The sequence below is a fragment of the Pseudophryne corroboree genome, chromosome 6 (genome assembly GCF_028390025.1).
Source record: "Pseudophryne corroboree isolate aPseCor3 chromosome 6, aPseCor3.hap2, whole genome shotgun sequence".
NCBI lineage: Eukaryota > Metazoa > Chordata > Amphibia > Anura > Myobatrachidae > Pseudophryne > Pseudophryne corroboree.
Window position 1 is genome coordinate 52,378,419 of NC_086449.1, and position 23,228 is coordinate 52,401,646.

The 23,228-nt window shown below is 44.8% G+C and overlaps 1 protein-coding gene across 1 annotated transcript in view; it reads right to left on the bottom strand.

Moving 5' to 3' along the window:
• The window catches only part of LOC134936091 (zinc finger protein 850-like), a 250,676-nt gene extending 233,859 nt beyond the window's left edge, over positions 1-16,817 (bottom strand). The window contains exon 1 of the mRNA XM_063931005.1: positions 16,649-16,817. The gene's annotated coding sequence lies outside the window, so the exon portion shown is untranslated. The remainder of the gene's footprint in view (positions 1-16,648) is intronic.
• Positions 16,818-23,228: the final 6,411 nt, after the last annotated feature.

A 23,228-nucleotide genomic window follows, 5' to 3' on the forward strand; every position in this document is an offset into this window, starting at 1 on the left:
GCCATGCTGAGAACTTGTCAGACGCGGTGGAACGCTTCTGTTCCTGGGAATGGGCTGCCTGCTGCAGTCTTCTTCCCTTTCCTCTATCCCTGGGCAGATATGATCTTATAGGGACGAGAGGACTGAGGCTGAAAAGACGGTGTCTTTTTCTGCAGAGATGTGACTTAGGGTAAAAAACGGTGGATTTTCCAGCAGTTGCCGTGACCACCAGGTCCGATGGACCGACCCCAAACAAGTCCTCTTCCTTTATACGGCCATACTGTGCCGTTTGGAATCTGCATCACCTGACCACTGTCGTGTCCATAACATCTTCTGGCAGTTATGGACATCGCGTTTATTCATGATGCCAGAGTGCAAATATCCCTCTGTGCATCTCGCATATATAGAAATGCTCTATAGTCAATAAAATACTGTCCCTGTCAAGGGTATCAATATTTTTAGTCAGGGAATCCGACCAAGCCACCCTAGCTCTGCACATCCAGGCTGAGGCGATCGCTGGCCGCAGTATAACACCAGTATGTGTGTATATACTTTTTATTATATTTTCCAGCCTTGTCAGCTGGTCCTTGAGGACGGCCCTATCTATAGACGGTACCGCCACTTGTTTTGATAAGCGTGTGAGCGCCTTATCCACCTTAAGGGGTGTTTCCCAACGCGCCCTAACTTCTGGCGGGAAAGGGTATACCGCCCATAATTTTCTATCGGGGGGAACCCACGCATCATCACACACTTTATTTAATTTATCTGATTCAGGAAAAACTATGGTAGTTTTTTCACATCCCACATAATACCCTCTTTTGTGGTACTTGTAGTATCAGAAATACGTAACACCTCCTTCATTGCCTTTAACGTGTGGCCCTAATAAGGAATACGTTTGTTTATTCACCGTCGACACTGGATTCAGTGTCCCTGTCTGTGTCTGTGTCGACCGACTAAAGTAAACGGGCGTTTTAAAAACCCTTGACGGTGTTTTTGAGACGTCTGGACCGTACTAATTGTTTGTCGGCCGTCTCATGTCGTCAACCGACTTTGCAGCGTGTTGACATTATCACGTAATTTCCTAAATAAGCCATCCATTCCGGTGTCGACTCCCTAGAGAGTGACATCACCATTATAGGCAATTGCTCCGCCTCCACGCCAATATCGTCCTCATACATGTCGACACACACGTACCGACACACAGCAGACACACAGGGAATGCTCTATACGAAGACAGGACCCACTAGCCCTTTGGGGAGACAGAGGGAGAGTCTGCCAGCACACACCAAAAAGCGCTATATATGACAGGGATAGCCTTATGATTAAGTGCTCCCTTATAGCTGCTTTTATATTAATATATATATAGCCATTTATTTTGCCCCCCCTCTCTGTTATACCCTGTTTCTGTAGTGCAGTGCAGGGGAGAGACCTGGGAGCCTTCCTGACCAGCGGAGCTGTGACAGAAAATGGCGCCGTGTGCTGAGGAGATAGGCCCCGCCCCTTTTCCGGCGGGCTCGTCTCCCGCTATTTAGTACATTTAGGCAGGGGTAAATATCTCCATATAGCCTCTGGGGCTATATGTGAGGTATTTTTAGCCTTTTTAAAGGTTTTCATTTGCCTCCCAGGGCGCCCCCCCCCAGCGCCCTGCACCCTCAGTGACTGCCGTGTGAAGTGTGCTGAGAGGAAAATGGCGCACAGCTGCAGTGCTGTGCGCTACCTTAAGAAGACTGCAGGAGTCTTCAGCCGCCGATTCTGGACCTCTTCTTGCTTCAGCATCTGTGAGGGGGCCGGCGGCGTGGCTCCGGTGACCATCCAGGCTGTACCTGTGATCGTCCCTCTGGAGCTTCATGTCCAGTAGCCAAGAAGCCAATCCATCCTGCACGCAGGTGAGTTCACTTCTTCTCCCCTCTGTCCCTCGTTGCAGTGATCCTGTTGCCAGCAGGAATCACTGTAAAATAAAAAACCTAAGCTAAACTCTCTAAGCAGCTCTTTATGAGAGCCACCTAGAATTGCACCCTTCTCGGCCGGGCACAAAATCTAACTGGCTTGGAGGAGGGTCATAGGGGGAGGAGCCAGTGCACACCACCTGATCCTAAAGCTTTACTTTTTGTGCCCTGTCTCCTGCGGAGCCGCTATTCCCCATGGTCCTTTCAGGAACCCCAGCATCCACTAGGACGATAGAGAAACAAAGGTTTCACTATCTCACTCTCATTCAAAAAAGTCTGTATTTCGGATATTTGGATATGGGATACTCAACCTGTATACACATGATACACTAGGGACTATATACAGGTTGAGTCTCCCTTATCCAAAATGCTTGGGACCAGAGGTATTTTGGATATGGGATTTTTACGTATTTTGGAATAATTGCATACCATAATGAGATATCATGGTGATGGGTCTTAAATATAAGCACAGAATGCATTTATGTTTCATATACACCTTATACACACAGCCTGAAGGTCATTTTAGACAATATTTTTTATAACTTTGTGCATTAAACAAAGTGTGTCTACATTCACACAATGAATTTATGTTTCATATACACCTTATACACACAGCCTAAAGGTGATTCAATACAATATTTTTAATAACTTTGTGTATTAAACAAAGTGTGTGTACATTGAGCCATCAAAAAACAAAGGTTTCACTAACTCATTCTCACTCAAAAAAGTCCGTATTTCGGAATATTTGGATATGGGATACTTAACCTGTACCACTAACATCTATCTCTATATATACTGTATATGTATAATTAGCTGTGTTATTATACAGCAGGGACGCTGTCCTAGGTTATACACATGATACACTAGGGACTATATATTAATAACATCTATCTCTATATATACTGTATATGTATAATGTGCGATGTTATTATACAGCAGTGACACTGTCCTAGGTTATACACATGATACACTAGTGACTATATACCAATAACATCTATCTCTATATATACTGCATATGTATAATGTACAGTGTTATTATACAGCAGGGACGCTGTCCTAGGTTATACACATGATACACTAGGGACTATATACCAATAACATCTATCTCTATATATACTGTATATGTATAATGTGCAGTGTTATTATACAGCAGGGACGCTGTCCTAGGTTATACACATGATACACTAGGGACTATACCAATAACATCTCTCTCTATATATACTGTATATGTATAATGTGCAGTGTTATTATACAGCAGGGACTCTGCCCTAGGTTATACACATGATACACTAGGGACTATACACCAATAACATCTATCTCTATATATACTGTATATGTATAATGTGCAGTGTTATTATACAGCAGGGATGCTCTCCTAGGCTATACACATGATATACTAGGGACTATATACCAATAACATCTATCTCTATATATACTCTATATGTATAATGTGCAGTGTTATTATACAGCAGGGACTCTGTCCTAGGTTATACACATGATACACTAGGGACTATATACCAATAACATCTATCTCTATATATACTGTATATGTATAATGTGCAGTGTTATTATACAGCAGGGACACTGTCCTAGGTTATACACATGATACACTAGGGACTATATACCAATAACATCTCTCTCTATATATACTGTATATGTATAATGTGCAGTGTTATTATACATCAGGGATACTGTCCTAGGTTATATACATGATACGCTAGGGACTATATTCCAATAACATCTATCTCTATATATATACTGTATATGTATAATGTGCAGTGTTATTATACATCAGGGATACTGTCCTAGGTTATATACATGATACGCTAGGGACTATATTCCAATAACATCTATCTCTATATATATACTGTATATGTATAATGTGCAGTGTTATTATACAGCAGGGACTCTGCCCTAGGTTATACACATGATACGCTGGGGACTATATACCAATAACATCTATCTCTATATATACTGTATATGTATAATGTGCAGTGTTATTATACAGCAGGGACTCTGTCCTAGGTTATACACATGATACACTAGGGACTATATACCAATAACATCTATCTCTATATATACTGTATATGTATAATGTGCAGTGTTATTATACAGCAGGGATACTCTCCTAGGTTATACACATGATACACTAGGGACTATATACCAATAACATCTATCTCTATATATACTGTATATGTATAATGTGCAGTGTTATTATACAGCAGGGACTCTGTCCTAGGTTATACACATGATACGCTAGGGACTATATACCAATAACATCTATCTCTATATATACTGTATATGTATAATGTGCAGTGTTATTATACAGCAGGGATACTCTCCTAGGTTATACACATGATACACTAGGGACTATATACCAATAACATCTATCTCTATATATACTGTATATGTATAATGTGCAGTGTTATTATACAGCAGGGACTCTGTCCTAGGTTATACACATGATACACTGGGGACTATATACCAATAACATCTATCTCTATATATACTGTATATGTATGATGTACAGTGTTATTATACAGCAGGGATACTGTCCTAGGTTATACACATGATAGGATACAGATATAGCTTTCTCTCCCTATATACACCTATACTACAGATGTAGCCACGCTCATCTATACCGTGATGCATTCACACATGAGCACGCATTGCTGCATAGTGTGACCGCGTCGCTGTGATACTGATTGCAGCGGGTGTTAGCTCCATAGGGTAACATGGTGTGTGCATGCGTACGCAGTGGGCACACTTGTCACAACATCACTGCCACGATACACAACGATGATCATGGCTACATCTGTATATATAATATACACAATATATATGCCAGTATATGATGCTACCTGTATAAATATAATGAGCGCTGTGTATTACACCGCAGGGTCATCCCCATCCCCCATCCGCACTCGCCCACCTTCCATCCAAGACGAGGCTGAAGTTAGCTTCTTATTCGGCCAGCTTCTTATTCACTTCTTATTCAAGCTCCAGCTTCTTATTCACTTCTTATTCAAGCTCCAGCTTCTTATTCACTTCTTATTCAAGCTCCAGCTTCTTATTCAGATCATTCAGTTTTGCAAGGGTTAATGAGTCTTGGGCAACACATTTGATGCCTGAAATTCACAGAGTAGGGTCCCTTTCATATGACCCACCTGTATTTTGGCTTGCCCAACGCTGGTTTGGGCATGAAATACGCTGGCAAAGTGGGCACATACACTATAATTCACCATTTTGAATAAGTAGCTGTAGTTTTGCAAGGGTTAACGAGTCTCGGGCAACAATTATTACACCTGAAATCAACTGAGTCGGGTCACTTGCATATGACCCACATGGATTTTGCCTTGCCCAACACTGGTTTGGCCATGAAATACGCTGCCCAAGTGGGCACATACACAGTATTATGAATTACTAATTTGAATAAGTAGCTGTAGTTTTGCAAGGGTTAACGAGTCTCGGGCAACAATTTTGACACCTGAAATCAATAGAGTCGGGTCACTTGCATATGACCCACATGTATTTTGCCTTGCCCAACACTGGTTTGGGCATGAAATACGCTGCCCAAGTGGGCACCTTAACACTCTCAATTTCAATTATGAATAAGTAGCTGTAATTTTGCAATGGTTAACGAGTCTCGGGCAACAATTTTGACACCTGAAATCAACTGAGTCGGGTCACTTGCATATGACCCACATGTATTTTGCCTTGCCCAACACTGGTTTGGGCATGAAACACGTTGCCCAAGTGGGCACCTTAACACTCTCATTTTCTATTATGAATAAGTAGCTGTAGTTTTGCAAGTGTTAACGAGTCTCGGGCAACAATTTTGACACCTGAAATCAATAGAGTCGGGTCACTTGCATATGACCCACATGGATATTGCCTTGCCCAACACTGGTTTGGCCATGAAATACGCTGCCCAAGTGGGCACATTCACAGTATTATGAATTACTAATTTGAATAAGTAGCTGTAGTTTTGCAAGGGTTAACGAGTCTCGGGCAAGAATTTTGACACCTGAAATCAACTGAGTCGGGTCACTTGCATATGACCCACATGTATTTTGCCTTGCCCAACACTGGTTTGGGCATGAAATAAGTTGCCCAAGTGGGCACCTTAACACTATCATTTTCTATTATGAATAAGTAGCTGTAGTTTTGCAAGGGTTAACGAGTCTCGGGCAAGAATTTTGACACCTGAAATCAACTGAATCAGGTCACTTGCATATGACCCACATGGATTTTGCCTTGCCCAACGCTGGTTTTGCCATGAAATACGCTGCCCAAGTGGGCACATTCACAGTATTATGAATTACTAATCTGAATAAGTAGCTGTAGTTTTGCAAGGGTTAACGAGTCTCGGGCAACAATTTTGATACCTGAAATCAACTGAGTCGGGTCACTTGCATATGACCCACATGTATTTTGCCTTGCCCAACGCTGGTTTTGCCATGAAATACGCTGCCCAAGTGGGCACATTCACAGTATTATGAATTACTAATCTGAATAAGTAGCTGTAGTTTTGCAAGGGTTAACGAGTCTCGGGCAACAATTTTGATACCTGAAATCAACTGAGTCGGGTCACTTGCATATGACCCACATGTATTTTGCCTTGCCCAACACTGGTTTGGGCATGAAACACGTTGCCCAAGTGGGCACCTTAACACTCTCATTTTCTATTATGAATAAGTAGCTGTAGTTTTGCAAGGGTTAACGAGTCTCGGGCAACAATTTTGACACCTGAAATCAATAGAGTCGGGTCACTTGCATATGACCCACATGGATTTTGCCTTGCCCAACACTGGTTTGGCCATGAAATACGCTGCCCAAGTGGGCACATTCACAGTATTATGAATTACTAATTTAAATAAGTAGCTGTAGTTTTGCAAGGGTTAACGAGTCTCGGGCAAGAATTTTGACACCTGAAATCAACTGAGTCAGGTCACTTGCATATAACCCACATGTATTTTGCCTTGCCCAACACTGGTTTGGGCATGAAATACGTTGCCCAAGTGGGCACATTCACAGTATTATGAATTACTAATTTGAATAAGTAGCTGTAGTTTTGCAAGGGTTAACGAGTCTCGGGCAAGAATTTTTACACCTGAAATCAACTGAGTCATGTCACTTGCATATGACCCACATGTATTTTGCCTTGCCCAACACTGGTTTGGGCATGAAAAACGTTGCCCAAGTGGGCACCTTAACACTCTCAATTTCTATTATGAATAAGTAGCTGTAGTTTTGCAAGGGTTAACGAGTCTCGGGCAACAATTTTGACACCAGAAATCAATAGAGTCGGGTCACTTGCATATGACCCACATGGATTTTGCCTTGCCCAACACTGGTTTGGGCATGAAATACGCTACCCTAGTGGGCACCTTAACACTATCATTTTCTATTATGAAAAAGTAGCTGTAGTTTTGCAAGGGTTAACTAGTCTCGGGCAAGAATTTTGACACCTGAAATCAACTGAATAGGGTCACTTGCATATGACCCACATGGATTTTGCCTTGCCCAACGCTGGTTTTGCCATGAAATATGCTGCCCAAGTGGGCACATTCACAGTATTATGAATTACTAATTTGAATAAGTAGCTGTAGTTTTGCAAGGGTTAACGAGACTCGGGCAACAATTTTGACACCTGAAATCAACTGAGTCGGGTCACTTGCATATGACCCACATGTATTTTGCCTTGCCCAACACTGGTTTGGGCATGAAATACGCTGCCCAAGTGGGCACCTTAACACTCTCATTTTCTATTATGAATAAGTAGCTGTAGTTTTGCAAGGGTTAACGAGTCTCGGGCAAGAATTTTGACACCTGAAATCAACTGAGTCGGGTCACTTGCATATGACCCACATGTATTTTGCCTTGCCCAACACTGGTTTGGGCATGAAATAAGTTGCCCAAGTGGGCACCTTAACACTCTCATTTTCTATTATGAATAAGTAGCTGTAGTTTTGCAAGGGTTAACGAGTCTCGGGCAAGAATTTTGACACCTGAAATCAACTGAATCAGGTCACTTGCATATGACCCACATGGATTTTGCCTTGCCCAACGCTGGTTTTGCCATGAAATACGCTGCCCAAGTGGGCACATTCACAGTATTATGAATTACTAATTTGAATAAGTAGCTGTAGTTTTGCAAGGGTTAACGAGTCTCGGGCAAGAATTTTGACACCAGAAATCAACTGAGTCGGGTCACTTGCATATGACCCACATGTATTTTGCCTTGCCCAACACTGGTTTGGGCATGAAATAAGTTGCCCAAGTGGGCACCTTAACACTATCATTTTCTATTATGAATAAGTAGCTGTAGTTTTGCAAGGGTTAACGAGTCTCGGGCAAGAATTTTGACACCTGAAATCAACTGAATCAGGTCACTTGCATATGACCCACATGGATTTTGCCTTGCCCAACGCTAGTTTTGCCATGAAATACGCTGCCCAAATGGGCACATTCACAGTATTATGAATTACTAATTTGAATAAGTAGCTGTAGTTTTGCAAGGGTTAACGAGTCTCGGGCAAGAATTTTGACACCTGAAATCAACTGAGTCGGGTCACTTGCATATGACCCACATGTATTTTGCCTTGCCCAACACTGGTTTGGGCATGAAATAAGTTGCCCAAGTGGGCACCTTAACACTATCATTTTCTATTATGAATAAGTAGCTGTAGTTTTGCAAGGGTTAACGAGTCTCGGGCAAGAATTTTTACACCTGAAATCAACTGAATCAGGTCACTTGCATATGACCCACATGTATTTTGCCTTGCCCAACACTGGTTTGGGCATGAAAAACGTTGCCCAATTGGGCACCTTAACACTCTCATTTTCTATTATGAACAAGTAGCTGTAGTTTTGCAAGGGTTAACGAGTCTCGGGCAACAATTTTGACACCAGAAATCAATAGAGTCAGGTCACTTGCATATAACCCACATGTATTTTGCCTTGCCCAACACTGGTTTGGGCATGAAATACGTTGCCCAAGTGGGCACATTCACAGTATTATGAATTACTAATTTGAATAAGTAGCTGTAGTTTTGCAAGGGTTAACGAGTCTCGGGCAAGAATTTTTACACCTGAAATCAACTGAGTCATGTCACTTGCATATGACCCACATGTATTTTGCCTTGCCCAACACTGGTTTGGGCATGAAAAACGTTGCCCAAGTGGGCACCTTTACACTCTCAATTTCTATTATGAATAAGTAGCTGTAGTTTTGCAAGGGTTAACGAGTCTCGGGCAACAATTTTGACACCAGAAATCAATAGAGTCGGGTCACTTGCATATGACCCACATGGATTTTGCCTTGCCCAACACTGGTTTGGGCATGAAATACGCTACCCTAGTGGGCACCTTAACACTATCATTTTCTATTATGAAAAAGTAGCTGTAGTTTTGCAAGTGTTAACTAGTCTCGGGCAAGAATTTTGACACCTGAAATCAACTGAATAGGGTCACTTGCATATGACCCACATGGATTTTGCCTTGCCCAACGCTGGTTTTGCCATGAAATATGCTGCCCAAGTGGGCACATTCACAGTATTATGAATTACTAATTTGAATAAGTAGCTGTAGTTTTGCAAGGGTTAACGAGTCTCGGGCAACAATTTTGACACCTGAAATCAACTGAGTCGGGTCACTTACATATGACCCACATGTATTTTGCCTTGCCCAACACTGGTTTGGGCATGAAATACGCTGCCCAAGTGGGCACCTTAACACTCTCATTTTCTATTATGAATAAGTAGCTGTAGTTTTGCAAGGGTTAACGAGTCTCGGGCAAGAATTTTGACACCTGAAATCAACTGAGTCGGGTCACTTGCATATGACCCACATGTATTTTGCCTTGCCCAACACTGGTTTGGGCATGAAATAAGTTGCCCAAGTGGGCACCTTAACACTATCATTTTCTATTATGAATAAGTAGCTGTAGTTTTGCAAGGGTTAACGAGTCTCGGGCAAGAATTTTGACACCTGAAATCAACTGAGTCGGGTCACTTGCATATGACCCACATGTATTTTGCCTTGCCCAACACTGGTTTGGGCATGAAATAAGTTGCCCAAGTGGGCACCTTAACACTATCATTTTCTATTATGAATAAGTAGCTGTAGTTTTGCAAGGGTTAACGAGTCTCGGGCAAGAATTTTGACACCTGAAATCAACTGAATCAGGTCACTTGCATATGACCCACATGGATTTTGCCTTGCCCAACGCTGGTTTTGCCATGAAATACGCTGCCCAAGTGGGCACATTCACAGTATTATGAATTACTAATTTGAATAAGTAGCTGTAGTTTTGCAAGGGTTAACGAGTCTCGGGCAAGAACTTTGACACCTGAAATCAACTGAGTCGGGTCACTTGCATATGACCCACATGTATTTTGCCTTGCCCAACACTGGTTTGGGCATGAAATAAGTTGCCCAAGTGGGCACCTTAACACTATCATTTTCTATTATGAATAAGTAGCTGTAGTTTTGCAAGGGTTAACGAGTCTCGGGCAAGAATTTTGACACCTGAAATCAACTGAATCAGGTCACTTGCATATGACCCACATGGATTTTGCCTTGCCCAACGCTGGTTTTGCCATGAAATACGCTGCCCAAGTGGGCACATTCACAGTATTATGAATTACTAATTTGAATAAGTAGCTGTAGTTTTGCAAGGGTTAACGAGTCTCGGGCAAGAATTTTGACACCTGAAATCAACTGAGTCGGGTCACTTGCATATGACCCACATGTATTTTGCCTTGCCCAACACTGGTTTGGGCATGAAATAAGTTGCCCAAGTGGGCACCTTAACACTATCATTTTCTATTATGAATAAGTAGCTGTAGTTTTGCAAGGGTTAACGAGTCTCGGGCAAGAATTTTGACACCTGAAATCAACTGAATCAGGTCACTTGCATATGACCCACATGGATTTTGCCTTGCCCAACGCTGGTTTTGCCATGAAATACGCTGCCCAAGTGGGCACATTCACAGTATTATGAATTACTAATTTGAATAAGTAGCTGTAGTTTTGCAAGGGTTAACGAGTCTCGGGCAGGAATTTTTACACCTGAAATCAACTGAGTCATGTCACTTGCATATGACCCACATGTATTTTGCCTTGCCCAACACTGGTTTGGGCATGAAAAACGTTGCCCAATTGGGCACCTTAACACTCTCATTTTCTATTATGAATAAGTAGCTGTAGTTTTGCAAGGGTAAACGAGTCTCGGGCAACAATTTTGACACCAGAAATCAATAGAGTCGGGTCACTTGCATATGACCCACATGGATTTTGCCTTGCCCAAAACTGGTTTGGGCATGAAATACGCTACCCTAGTGGGCACCTTAATACTATCATTTTCTATTATGAAAAAGTAGCTGTAGTTTTGCAAGGGTTAACGAGTCTCGGGCAAGAATTTTGACACCTGAAATCAACTGAATAGGGTCACTTGCATATGACCCACATGGATTTTGCCTTGCCCAACGCTGGTTTTGCCATGAAATATGCTGCCCAAGTGGGCACATTCACAGTATTATGAATTACTAATTTGAATAAGTAGCTGTAGTTTTGCAAGGGTTAACGAGTCTTGGGCAACAATTTTGACACCTGAAATCAACTGAGTCGGGTCACTTGCATATGACCCACATGTATTTTGCCTTGCCCAACACTGGTTTGGGCATGAAATACGCTGCCCAAGTGGGCACCTTAACACTCTCATTTTCTATTATGAATAAGTAGCTGTAGTTTTGCAAGGGTTAACGAGTCTCGGGCAACAATTTTGACACCTGAAATCAACTGAGTCGGGTCACTTGCATATGACCCACATGTATTTTGCCTTGCCCAACACTGGTTTGGGCATGAAATACGCTGCCCAAGTGGGCACCTTAACACTCTCAATTTCTATTATGAATAAGTAGCTGTAATTTTGCAATGGTTAACGAGTCTCGGGCAACAATTTTGATACCTGAAATCAACTGAGTCGGGTCACTTGCATATGACCCACATGTATTTTGCCTTGCCCAACACTGGTTTGGGCATGAAATACGCTGCCCAAGTGGGCACCTTAACACTCTCATTTTCTATTATGAATAAGTAGCTGTAGTTTTGCAAGGGTTAACGAGTCTCGGGCAAGAATTTTGACACCTGAAATCAACTGATTCGGGTCACTTGCATATGACCCACATGTATTTTGCCTTGCCCAACACTGGTTTGGGCATGAAAAACGTTGCCCAAGTGGGCACCTTAACACTCTCATTTTCTATTATGAATAAGTAGCTGTAGTTTTGCAAGGGTTAACGAGTCTCGGGCAACAATTTTGACACCAGAAATCAATAGAGTCGGGTCACTTGCATATGACCCACATGGATTTTGCCTTGCCCAACACTGGTTTGGGCATGAAATACGCTGCCCTAGTGGGCACCTTAACACTATCATTTTCTATTATGAAAAAGTAGCTGTAGTTTTGCAAGGGTTAACTAGTCTCGGGCAAGAATTTTGACACCTGAAATCAATAGAGTCGGGTCACTTGCATATGACCCACATGGATTTTGCCTTGCCCAACACTGGTTTGGCCATGAAATACGCTGCCCAAGTGGGCACATTCACAGTATTATGAATTACTAATTTGAATAAGTAGCTGTAGTTTTGCAAGGGTTAACGAGTCTCGAGCAAGAATTTTGACACCTGAAATCAACTGAGTCAGGTCACTTGCATATAACCCACATGTATTTTGCCTTGCCCAACACTGGTTTGGGCATGAAATACGTTGCCCAAGTGGGCACATTCACAGTATTATGAATTACTAATTTGAATAAGTAGCTGTAGTTTTGCAAGGGTTAACAAGTCTCGGGCAACAATTTTGACACCAGAAATCAATAGAGTCGTGTCACTTGCATATGACCCATATGGATTTTGCCTTGCCCAACACTGGTTTGGGCATGAAATACGCTGCCCAAGTGGGCACCTTAACACTATCATTTTCTATTATGAATAAGTAGCTGTAGTTTTGCAAGGGTTAACTAGTCTCGGGCAAGAATTTTGAAACCTGAAATCAACTGAATCGGGTCACTTGCATATGACCCACATGGATTTTGCCTTGCCCAACGCTGGTTTTACCATGAAATACGCTGCCCAAGTGGGCACATTCAAATTAGTAATTCATAATACTGTGAATGTGCCCACTTGGGCAGCGTATTTCATGCCCAAACCAGTGTTGGGCAAGGCAAAATCCATGTGGGTCATATGCAAGTGACCCGACTCTATTGATTTCTGGTGTCAAAATTGTTGCACGAGACTCGTTAACCCTTGCAAAACTACAGCTACTTATTCATAATAGAAAATGATAGTGTTAAGGTGCCCACTTGGGCAACTAATTTCATGCCCAAACCAGCGTTGGGCAAGGCAAAATACATGTGGGTCATATGCAAGTGACCCGACTCAGTTGATTTCAGGTGTCAAAATTCTTGCCCAAGACTCGTTAACCCTTGCACAACTACAGCTACTTATTCAAATTAGTAATTTATAATAATGTGTATGTGCCGACTTGGGCAGCGTATTTCATGCCCAAACCAGTGTTGGGCAAGGCAAAATCCATGTCGGTCATATGCAAGTGACCCGACTCTATTGATTTCTGGTGTCAAAATTGTTGCCCGAGACTCGTTAACCCTTGCAAAACTACAGCTACTTATTCATAATAGAAAATGATAGTGTTAAGGTGCCCACTTGGGCAACTTATTTCATGCCCAAACCAGTGTTGGGCAAGGCAAAATCCATGTGGGTCATAAGCAAGTGACACGACTCTATTGATTTCAGGTGTCAAAATTCTTGCCCGAGACTCGTTAACCCTTGCAAAACTACAGCTACTTATTCAAATTAGTAATTCATAATACTGTGAATGTGCCCACTTGGGCAGCGTATTTCATGCCCAAACCAGTGTTGGGCAAGGCAAAATCCATGTGGGTCATATGCAAGTGACCCGACTCTATTGATTTCTGGTGTCAAAATTGTTGCCCGAGACTCGTTAACCCTTGCAAAACTACAGCTACTTATTCATAATAGAAAATGATAGTGTTAAGGTGCCCACTTGGGCAACTTATTTCATGCCCAAACCAGTGTTGGGCAAGGCAAAATACATGTGGGTCATATGCAAGTGACCCGACTCAGTTGATTTCAGGTGTCAAAATTCTTGCCCGAGACTCGTTAACCCTTGCACAACTACAGCTACTTATTCAAATTAGTAATTCATAATACTGTGTATGTGCCCACTTGGGCAGCGTATTTCATGCCCAAACCAGTGTTGGGCAAGGCAAAATCCATGTGGGTCATATGCAAGTGACCCGACTATTGATTTCAGATGTCAAAATTGTTGCCCGAGACTCGTTAACTCTTGCAAAACTACAGCTACTTATTCATAATAGAAAATGATAGTGTTAAGGTGCCCACTTGGGCAGCGTATTTCATGGCCAAACCAGTGTTGGGCAAGGCAAAATCCATGTGGGTCATATGCAAGTGACCTGACTATTGATTTCAGGTGTCAAAATTGTTGCCCGAGACTCGTTAACCCTTGCAAAACTACAGCTACTTATTCATAATAGAAAATGATAGTGTTAAGGTGCCCCCTTGGGCAACTTATTTCATGCCCAAACCAGTGTTGGGCAAGGCAAAATCCACGTGGGTCATATGCAAGTGACACGACTCTATTGATTTCAGGTGTCAAAATTCTTGCCCGAGACTCGTTAACCCTTGCAAAACTACAGCTACTTATTCAATTTAGTAATTCATAATACTGTGAATGTGCCCACTTGGGCAGCGTATTTCATGGCAAAACCAGCGTTGGGCAAGGCAAAATCCATGTGGGTCATATGCAAGTGACCGGACTCTATTGATTTCTGGTGTCAAAATTCTTGCCCGAGACTCGTTAACCCTTGCAAAACTACAGCTACTTATTCATAATAGAAAATGATAGTGTTAAGGTGCCCACTTGGGCAGCGTATTTCATGGCCAAACCAGTGTTGGGCAAGGCAATATCCATGTGGGTCATATGCAAGTGACCCGACTCAGTTGATTTCAGGTGTCAAAATTGTTGCCCGAGACTCGTTAACCCCTGCAAAACTACAGCTACTTATTCAAAATGGTGAATTATAGTGTATGTGCCCACTTTGCCAGCGTATTTCATGCCCAAACCAGCGTTGGGCAAGCCAAAATACAGGTGGGTCATATGAAAGGGACCCTACTCTGTGAATTTCAGGCGTCAAATTTGTTGCCCAAGACACATTAACCCTTGCAAAACTGAATGATCTGAATAAGAAGCTGGAGCTCGAATAAGAAGTGAATAAGAAGCTGGAGCTTGAATAAGAAGTGAATAAGAAGCTGGCCGAATAAGAAGCTAACTTCAGCCTCGTCCATCCAAGGACCTTATTCAGTAAGGATTGCAAAATTTGCGAATCGCAATCCGGCTTATTCTGGAACGGCTGCGGATGAGCAGTGTTTGCATTGCGCACGTGCGAGTAATAATAGCGACAGTAAATGCGTATACACCGTGATCGCATGCAGACGTTATTTGACTGACAGGAAGTCGGCGTTACTGGGTGGAAACCTGCCATTTTCTGGGTGTGTGTGAGAAAACGCAGGCGTGCCCAGGCGTTTTTAAGGAGGGCCTCTGACATCAGCGATGACCACTTCCAGCCTCTTGTGTCACAAGAATTGTAGCCGACCTTACCTGGCGCAGATAGGAAAAATCTTCCATGTTCCTGTAATTGCGCATGGTTCTGCGATCAGCTGCATATTGCGATGCAGTCACAGTTTCTGCAATGGGCGTTTTTCCTCAATTTTTGTGCGGCAACTATTTGATCGCAGAAACTGCTTTTTATCAGAAATTGCAATCCTTACTGCATAAGGGGCCTAATTCAGACCTGATTGCAACAGTAAAATATTTCTCTAATGGGCACAACCATATTGCACTGCAGGTGGGGCAGATGTAACATGTGCAGAGAGTTAGATTTGGGTGTGGTGTGTTAAAATTGAAATCTAAATTGCAGTGTAAAAATAAATCAGCCAGTATTTACCCTGCACAGGAACAGTATAACCCACCCAAATCTAACTCTCTCTGCACATTTTACATCTGCCCCACCTGCAGTGCACATAGGGCAGGCATTCCCAAGCGCGGTCCTCAAGGCACACCAACAGTGCAGGTTTTAGTGATATCCAGGCTTCAGCACAGATGGTTAAATCAAAATAACTGAGGTACTAATTAAGTCACCTGTGTTCCAGCCTGGATATCACTAAAACCAGGACTGTTATTGTGCCTTGAGGACCGCAGTTGGGAAACACTGACATAGGGGGTAATTCCAAGTTGATCGCAGCAGGATTTTTGATAGCAATTGGGCAAAACCATGTGCACTGCAGGGGAGGCAGATATAACATGTGCAGAGAGAGTTAGATTTGGATGGAGTTTGTTCAATCTGCAATATAATTTGCAGTGTAAAAATAAAGCAGCCTACCCTGCACAGAAACAAAGTAACCCACCCAAATCTAACTCTCTCTGCACATGTTACATCTGACCCACCTGCAGTGCACATGGTTTTGCCCATTAGAGAAAGATTTTGCTTTTGCGATCAGGTCTGAATTAGGGCCTAGGTCCCATGTGTGGGGAGCTGGTCACACATACCGTATATGGTGCCCACAGACATCTCTCATACACCAGGAACATCGCTCACCTCACTGCCGGTCACCGTCCCCTCCTCTCCCGCCTCCTCCACTGAAATGTGTTGTGTCCAATGTTGCTAACTCTAAATAAAAACAAGCAGCTGATGAGTGAAAAACAAGCCCAGCACCAGCGTCCTCACTCCTGCTCCTCTCTCCACACACACACAGGAAACTTCTCCTCCCCCCTCCTTCCCCTAATCCATGTCCTCCACTCTGAGCTCACACAGAGCCTCTCTCTCACTCCCTGATTGCATTAACTCCTTCAGCTCCTGAAGTGGTTACAGTCCCATAGTAAAGCAGGACAATGCAATGTATTACAAGACTAGGCATTTTATCTAAGACATAACATATACACACATCATATATATTTTGTAACATGGGTACTTGAAATAAGGACTCTCAGGCAGGTTTTCCAGTTGCAACACATAGGGTGTAATTCCAAGTTGATCGCAGCAGGAAATTTTTTAGCAGTTGGGCAAAACCATGTGCACTGCAGGGGAGGCAGATATAACATGTGCAGAGAGAGTTAGATTTGGGAGGGGTGTGTTCAATCTGCAATCTAAATTGCAGTGTAAAAATAAAGCAGCCAGTATTTACCCTGCACAGAAACAAAATAACCCACCCAAATCTAACTCTCTCTGCACATGTTATATCTGCATCCCCTGCAGTGCACATGGATTTGCCCAACTGCTAAAAGATTTCCTGCTGCGATCAACTTGGAATTACCCCCATAGTCTTTACTGGTAGCAGACACAGGGCCTAATTCCATACTTGCCTGCTATTGAAAAGTAGTTTCAGGGAGATTGAAGGAGCGCCGTTGAGAGGGCGTGTCATGTTCCAGCCAAAGGGGGCGTGTCTAGCTCCACCCATGGGCGTGTCTGTTTCCACTGAGGATTGTGTCCCGCAGTGGCAGGTGAAAACTACAGTACGAAGAGCAGCATACCACAAAGTTATATAATATGTATATAGTGAGTAAGGTACAGAGGGTGATATAATATCTATATATTGTATATACTCTCTGTACCCTACTCACTATATACCTATTATATCACCCTGCATACCCTACTCACTATAATATACCTATTATATCATCCTGCATAGCTTCCTCACCTAGGTCCCAGAGGTTGTCTTGCTTCTCCTCCCGCCTCTCTCTGTCACTCCGGCTTTCACAGAGAAGAACTACAACAAGTTAAAAAAAAAAAAACTCACGTACCCAGCAGCGCTGTCACTCATGTATCAGAGCCCCACCCGCAGAGCTCGCCCTAGACAATTGGATGCCCTAGGCAAGATTTTTGTTCGTGCCCCTAGCAGACAATGCCGTCCCTCCTCCCAGCATGCTGTGCGCAGCCAGCAGAAAATAGCTTGAGATGTAGCCACAGCGGCGCGCCATCGATTTGAAGAGTGGTGATTGATCTCATCACATTTAATTTGAACTGATGACACCGCTACTATGGGTCCCATCAGAGTTTCCCAAACTCTGGACACAAGCATGGAAATCCTGAAAACCTGGACTGTAATGTCAGATTAGTTAAATCAAATTGACTGAGTTACTGATTAAGGGCCTAATTCAGACCTGATCGCAACAGCAAAAAAAATTCTCTAATGGGCAAAACCATGTGCAGTGCGGGGAGGGGGGGCAGATGTAACATGTGCAGAGAGAGTTAGATTTGGGTGGGGTGTGTTCAAACTGAAATCTAAATTGCAGTGTAAAAATAAAGCAGCCAGTATATTTACCCTGCACAGAAACACTGTAACTCACCCAAATCTACCTCTCTCTGCACATGTTACATTTGCCCCACCTGCAGTGCACATGGTTTTGCCCATAAGAGAGAGAAAGATTTTGCTTTTGTGATCAGGTCTGAATTAGGCCCTAAGTCACCTGTGCTCAAGCATGGCTATCCTTAAAACCTGGACTGGATGGCGGAGTATGTGAAACTCTGGCCTACATTAAAAAAAAAGATACATCCAAATTAAAATACATTGAAAATACCACATCCACATAATACAATGAAAACATCCATATCCACTGAAAATACCAGATGAACATAAAACACCAAAAAAAAATCCAAATCCACATAAAACTACACTAAAATGCCAGATTCACACAAAATACATTTAAAAGTATCAGCGGTTATGTGGTAACAGGCTGGGGGACAGAGGTTGTGGGGTGACGGACTGTGACAAGAGGACAGGTTGTGGGGCGAAGGACTGTGTCAAGTAGATAAATGTGTGGAGTGACAGACTGTGAGCGGGTGGCAGATTGTGTGAGGTGATAGCATGTGAGCAGGGGTAGAGGGTGTGGGGTGACAGGCTGTGAGGTGATAGCATGTGAGCAGGGGTAGAGGGTGCGGGGTGACAGGCTGTGGGCAGGTGGCAAATTGTGTGAGGTGATAGCATGTGAGCAGGGTAGATGTGTGGGGTGACAGGCTGTGAGCGGGTGGCAGAGTGTGTGAGGTGATAGCATGTGAGCAGGGGTAGATGTGTGGGGTGACAGGCTGTGGGCAGGTGGCAAATTGTGTGAGGTGATAGCATGTGAGCAGGGGTAGAGGGTGTGGAGTGACAGGCTGTAAGCGGGTGGCAGAGTGTGTGAGGTGATAGCATGTGAGCAGGGGTAGATGTGTGGGGTGACAGGCTGTGAGCGTGTGGCAGATTGTGTGAGGTGATAGCATATGAGCAGGGGTAGAGGGTGTGGGGTGACAGGCTGTGAGCGGGTGGCAGAGTGTGTGAGGTGATAGCATGTGAGCAGGGGTAGATGTGTGGGGTGACAGGCTGTGAGCGGGTGGCAGATTGTGTGAGGTGATAGCATGTGAGCAGGGGTAGAGGGTGTGGGGTGACAGGCTGTGAGCGGGTGGCAGATTGTGTGAGGTGATAGCCTGTGATCAGGGGTAGAGGGTGCGGGGTGACAGGCTGTGAGCGGGTGGCAGATTCTGTGAGGTGATAGCATGTGAGCAGGGGTAGAGGGTGTGGGGTGACAGGCTGTGCCTGTGAGGCCGAGGTTTCTGTGACAGGGGGACAGAGGGGACAATATTTTTGATTATGGGTGCCGGGCTGTGACTGTGAGGCAGAGATTTTGGGGTGACGGACGTTGACTGGGGAGCAAAGGGTGTAGAGTGATGGGCTGTGACCAAGGGACAGAGGAGTTGGGGGTTGCGGACTGGGAACCACGGACAGAAGGTATGAGTAGGAAGAGGAAGGTTGGGGACAAACTACAATAAAAAAGCAAATTTAACAGCTCTCACAGATCAAAAATATAATCACCCGTATTACCCCTGAGAATGGGTTGGGGGGTTCAGGGTGACACACAGAGGTAGAGGGTGTACAGTGTGTCACACACGGGGGGAGGGTTAGGGAGTATAGGGTATTACACACGGGGGATGGGGGTATAGGGTGTCATACACACAAAGGTAGCGGATACAGGGTGTCAAACAATGGGAGGACTAGGGGGGTACAAGGTGACATACACAGGGGTAGGGGAGTACAGGAGGTCACACACACACACAGGTAGGGGGTACATGGGTCACACACACAGCTAGGGGGTACATGGGGTCACACACACAGCTAGGGGGTACATGGGTCACACACACAGCTAGGGGGTACATGGGGTCACACACACAGCTAGGGGGTACATGGGTCACACACACAGCTAGGGGGTACATGGGGTCACACACACAGCTAGGGGGTACATGGGGTCACACACACAGCTAGGGGGTACAGGGGGTCACACACACAGCTAGGGGGTACAGGGGGTCACACACACAGCTAGGGGGTACAGGGGGTCACACACACACAGGTAGGGGTACAGGGGGTCACACACACAGCTAGGGGGTACATGGGGTCACACACACAGCTAGGGTGTAGAGGGGTCACACACACAGGTAGGGGGTACAGGGGGTCACACACACAGCTAGGGGGTCACACACACAGCTAGGGGGTACAGGGGGTCACACACAGGTAGGGGTACAGGGGGTCACACACACAGCTAGGGGGTGCAGGGGGTCACACACACAGCTAGGGGGTGCAGGGGGTCACACACACAGGTAGGGGGTGCAGGGGTCAGACACACAGGTAGGGGGTACAGGGGGTCACACACACAGGTAGGGGGTCACACACACACAGGTATGGGGTATAGGGGCTCACACACAGGTAGGGGGTATAGGGGCTCACACACAGGGAGGGGGTACAGGGGGTCACACACACAGGTAGGGGGTCACATACAGGGCTATCAGGTTACTCACCACACTGTGTGCAATCAACGTCGAGGTGAGCTGCAGGGTGTCACTGAGGGAGGCCGTCGGACCCATAGGCAGGAGGATCCAGGCAGGACATGGTGGCTAGCTGACAGCATAGTGCCCAAGGGAGGAGGAGCTGCTGCATCTGGGCATGTAGCCCTTACCCAGGACCAGAGCCCAGATTTGTTAGCGCAGCAATCGGTCCAGTAAATTAGCGTTAGAGGCAGCCTCTCTCCTCCTTCTCCCCCCTCCTCCCTTCCGCACTCTGGCAGGTTACTATTGCCAGTCTCGCATCCGTTCTGGCGCTCCCGCTGCTGCTGGCTCACATCAGCTTACTCAGCTGCTCTGCCAGCGGCCGCCCAAACGGAGCTGCATGTTTATACTACTGCTAGCCGGCTCCTGGCGCTTCCTCCCGCTGCAGGCTCAGCTCAACTGTGTGAGCTGTCCTGCGTGCTGCTGCCCGATCTCTGCTTAGCGGGCAGCGGCGTGTAACAGCGCAAATGCAGAGCCGCTGGCCGGTGCCACAAACCACCCGCCAGCGGCTCTGCACAAACCACCCACCATCGGCTCTGCACCTTCCACTCGCCAGCGGCACTGCACCTTCCACCCGCCAGCGGCACTGCACCTTCCACCCGCCAGCGGCACTGCACCTTCCACCCGCCAGCGACACTGCATCTTCCACCACCAGAGCCGGACACTAGGGGCACCCGTACTTGCTCTACGGTCCTGTAGATCAGAGCTCCGCCTCCGTCACCGGCACTTTGGGACAGGCGCATGCGCAGTCCATATTTCCCCCCAAAAATGTGAAAAACCGGGAGGACAGGGACGGTTTGCGGGGCAGCGGGAGGCTCAGTTAAGGAGGGTAGGTAAGTATGCATTATACATAACCCCCATATTACAGCCAGCACATTACATTATACATACCCCCTCTACATATTACAGCCAGCACATTACATTATACATACCCCCTCCACATATTACAGCCAGCACATTACATTATACACACCCCCTCCACATATTACAGCCAGCACATTACATTATACATACCCTCTCCACATATTACAGCCAGCACATTACATTATACACACCCCCTCCACATATTACAGCCAGCACATTACATTATACATACCCCCTCCACATATTACAGCCAGCACATTACATTATACACACCCCCTCCACATATTACAGCCAGCACATTACATTATACACACCCCCTCCACATATTACAGCCAGCACATTACATTATACATACCCCCTCCACATATTACAGCCAGCACATTACATTATACATACCCCCTCCACATATTACAGCCAGCACATTACATTATACATACCCCCTCCACATATTACAGCCAGCACATTACATTATACATACCCCCTCCACATATTACAGCCAGCACATTACATTATACATACCCCCTCCACATATTACAGCCAGCACATTACATTATACACACCCCCTCCACATATTACAGCCAGCACATTACATTATACACACCCCCTCCACATATTACAGCCAGCACATTACATTATACACACCCCCTCCACATATTACAGCCAGCACATTACATTATACACACCCCCTCCACATATTACAGCCAGCACATTACATTATACACACCCCCTCCACATATTACAGCCAGCACATTACATTATACACACCCCCTCCACATATTACAGCCAGCACATTACATTATACACACCCCCTCCACATATTACAGCCAGCACATTACATTATACACACCCCCTCCACATATTACAGCCAGCACATTACATTATACACACCCCCTCCACATATTACAGCCAGCACATTACATTATACATACCCCCTCCACATATTACAGCCAGCACATTACATTATACACACCCCCTCCACATATTACAGCCAGCACATTACATTATACACACCCCCTCCACATATTACAGCCAGCACATTACATTATACACACCCCCTCCACATATTACAGCCAGCACATTACATTATACACACCCCCTCCACATATTACAGCCAGCACATTACATTATACACACCCCCTCCACATATTACAGCCAGCACATTACATTATACATACCCCCTCCACATATTACAGCCAGCACATTACATTATACATACCCCCTCCACATATTACAGCCAGCACATTACATTATACACACATACACACACACACCCTCCCCCATATTACACCCTGTACTAGATTACACACTGCAAACACAGCCCCCCTCCCCCATATAACACCCAGTGCCACATTACAGGACACACAGCCCCTATTCCACACAGCACCCACCTGGCTATGTTGCTTCTTCCTGTAAGGAGGACTGGGAGCCGGCCCCAGGAGTCAGTGTGGGTCTGTGGGATGGCAGC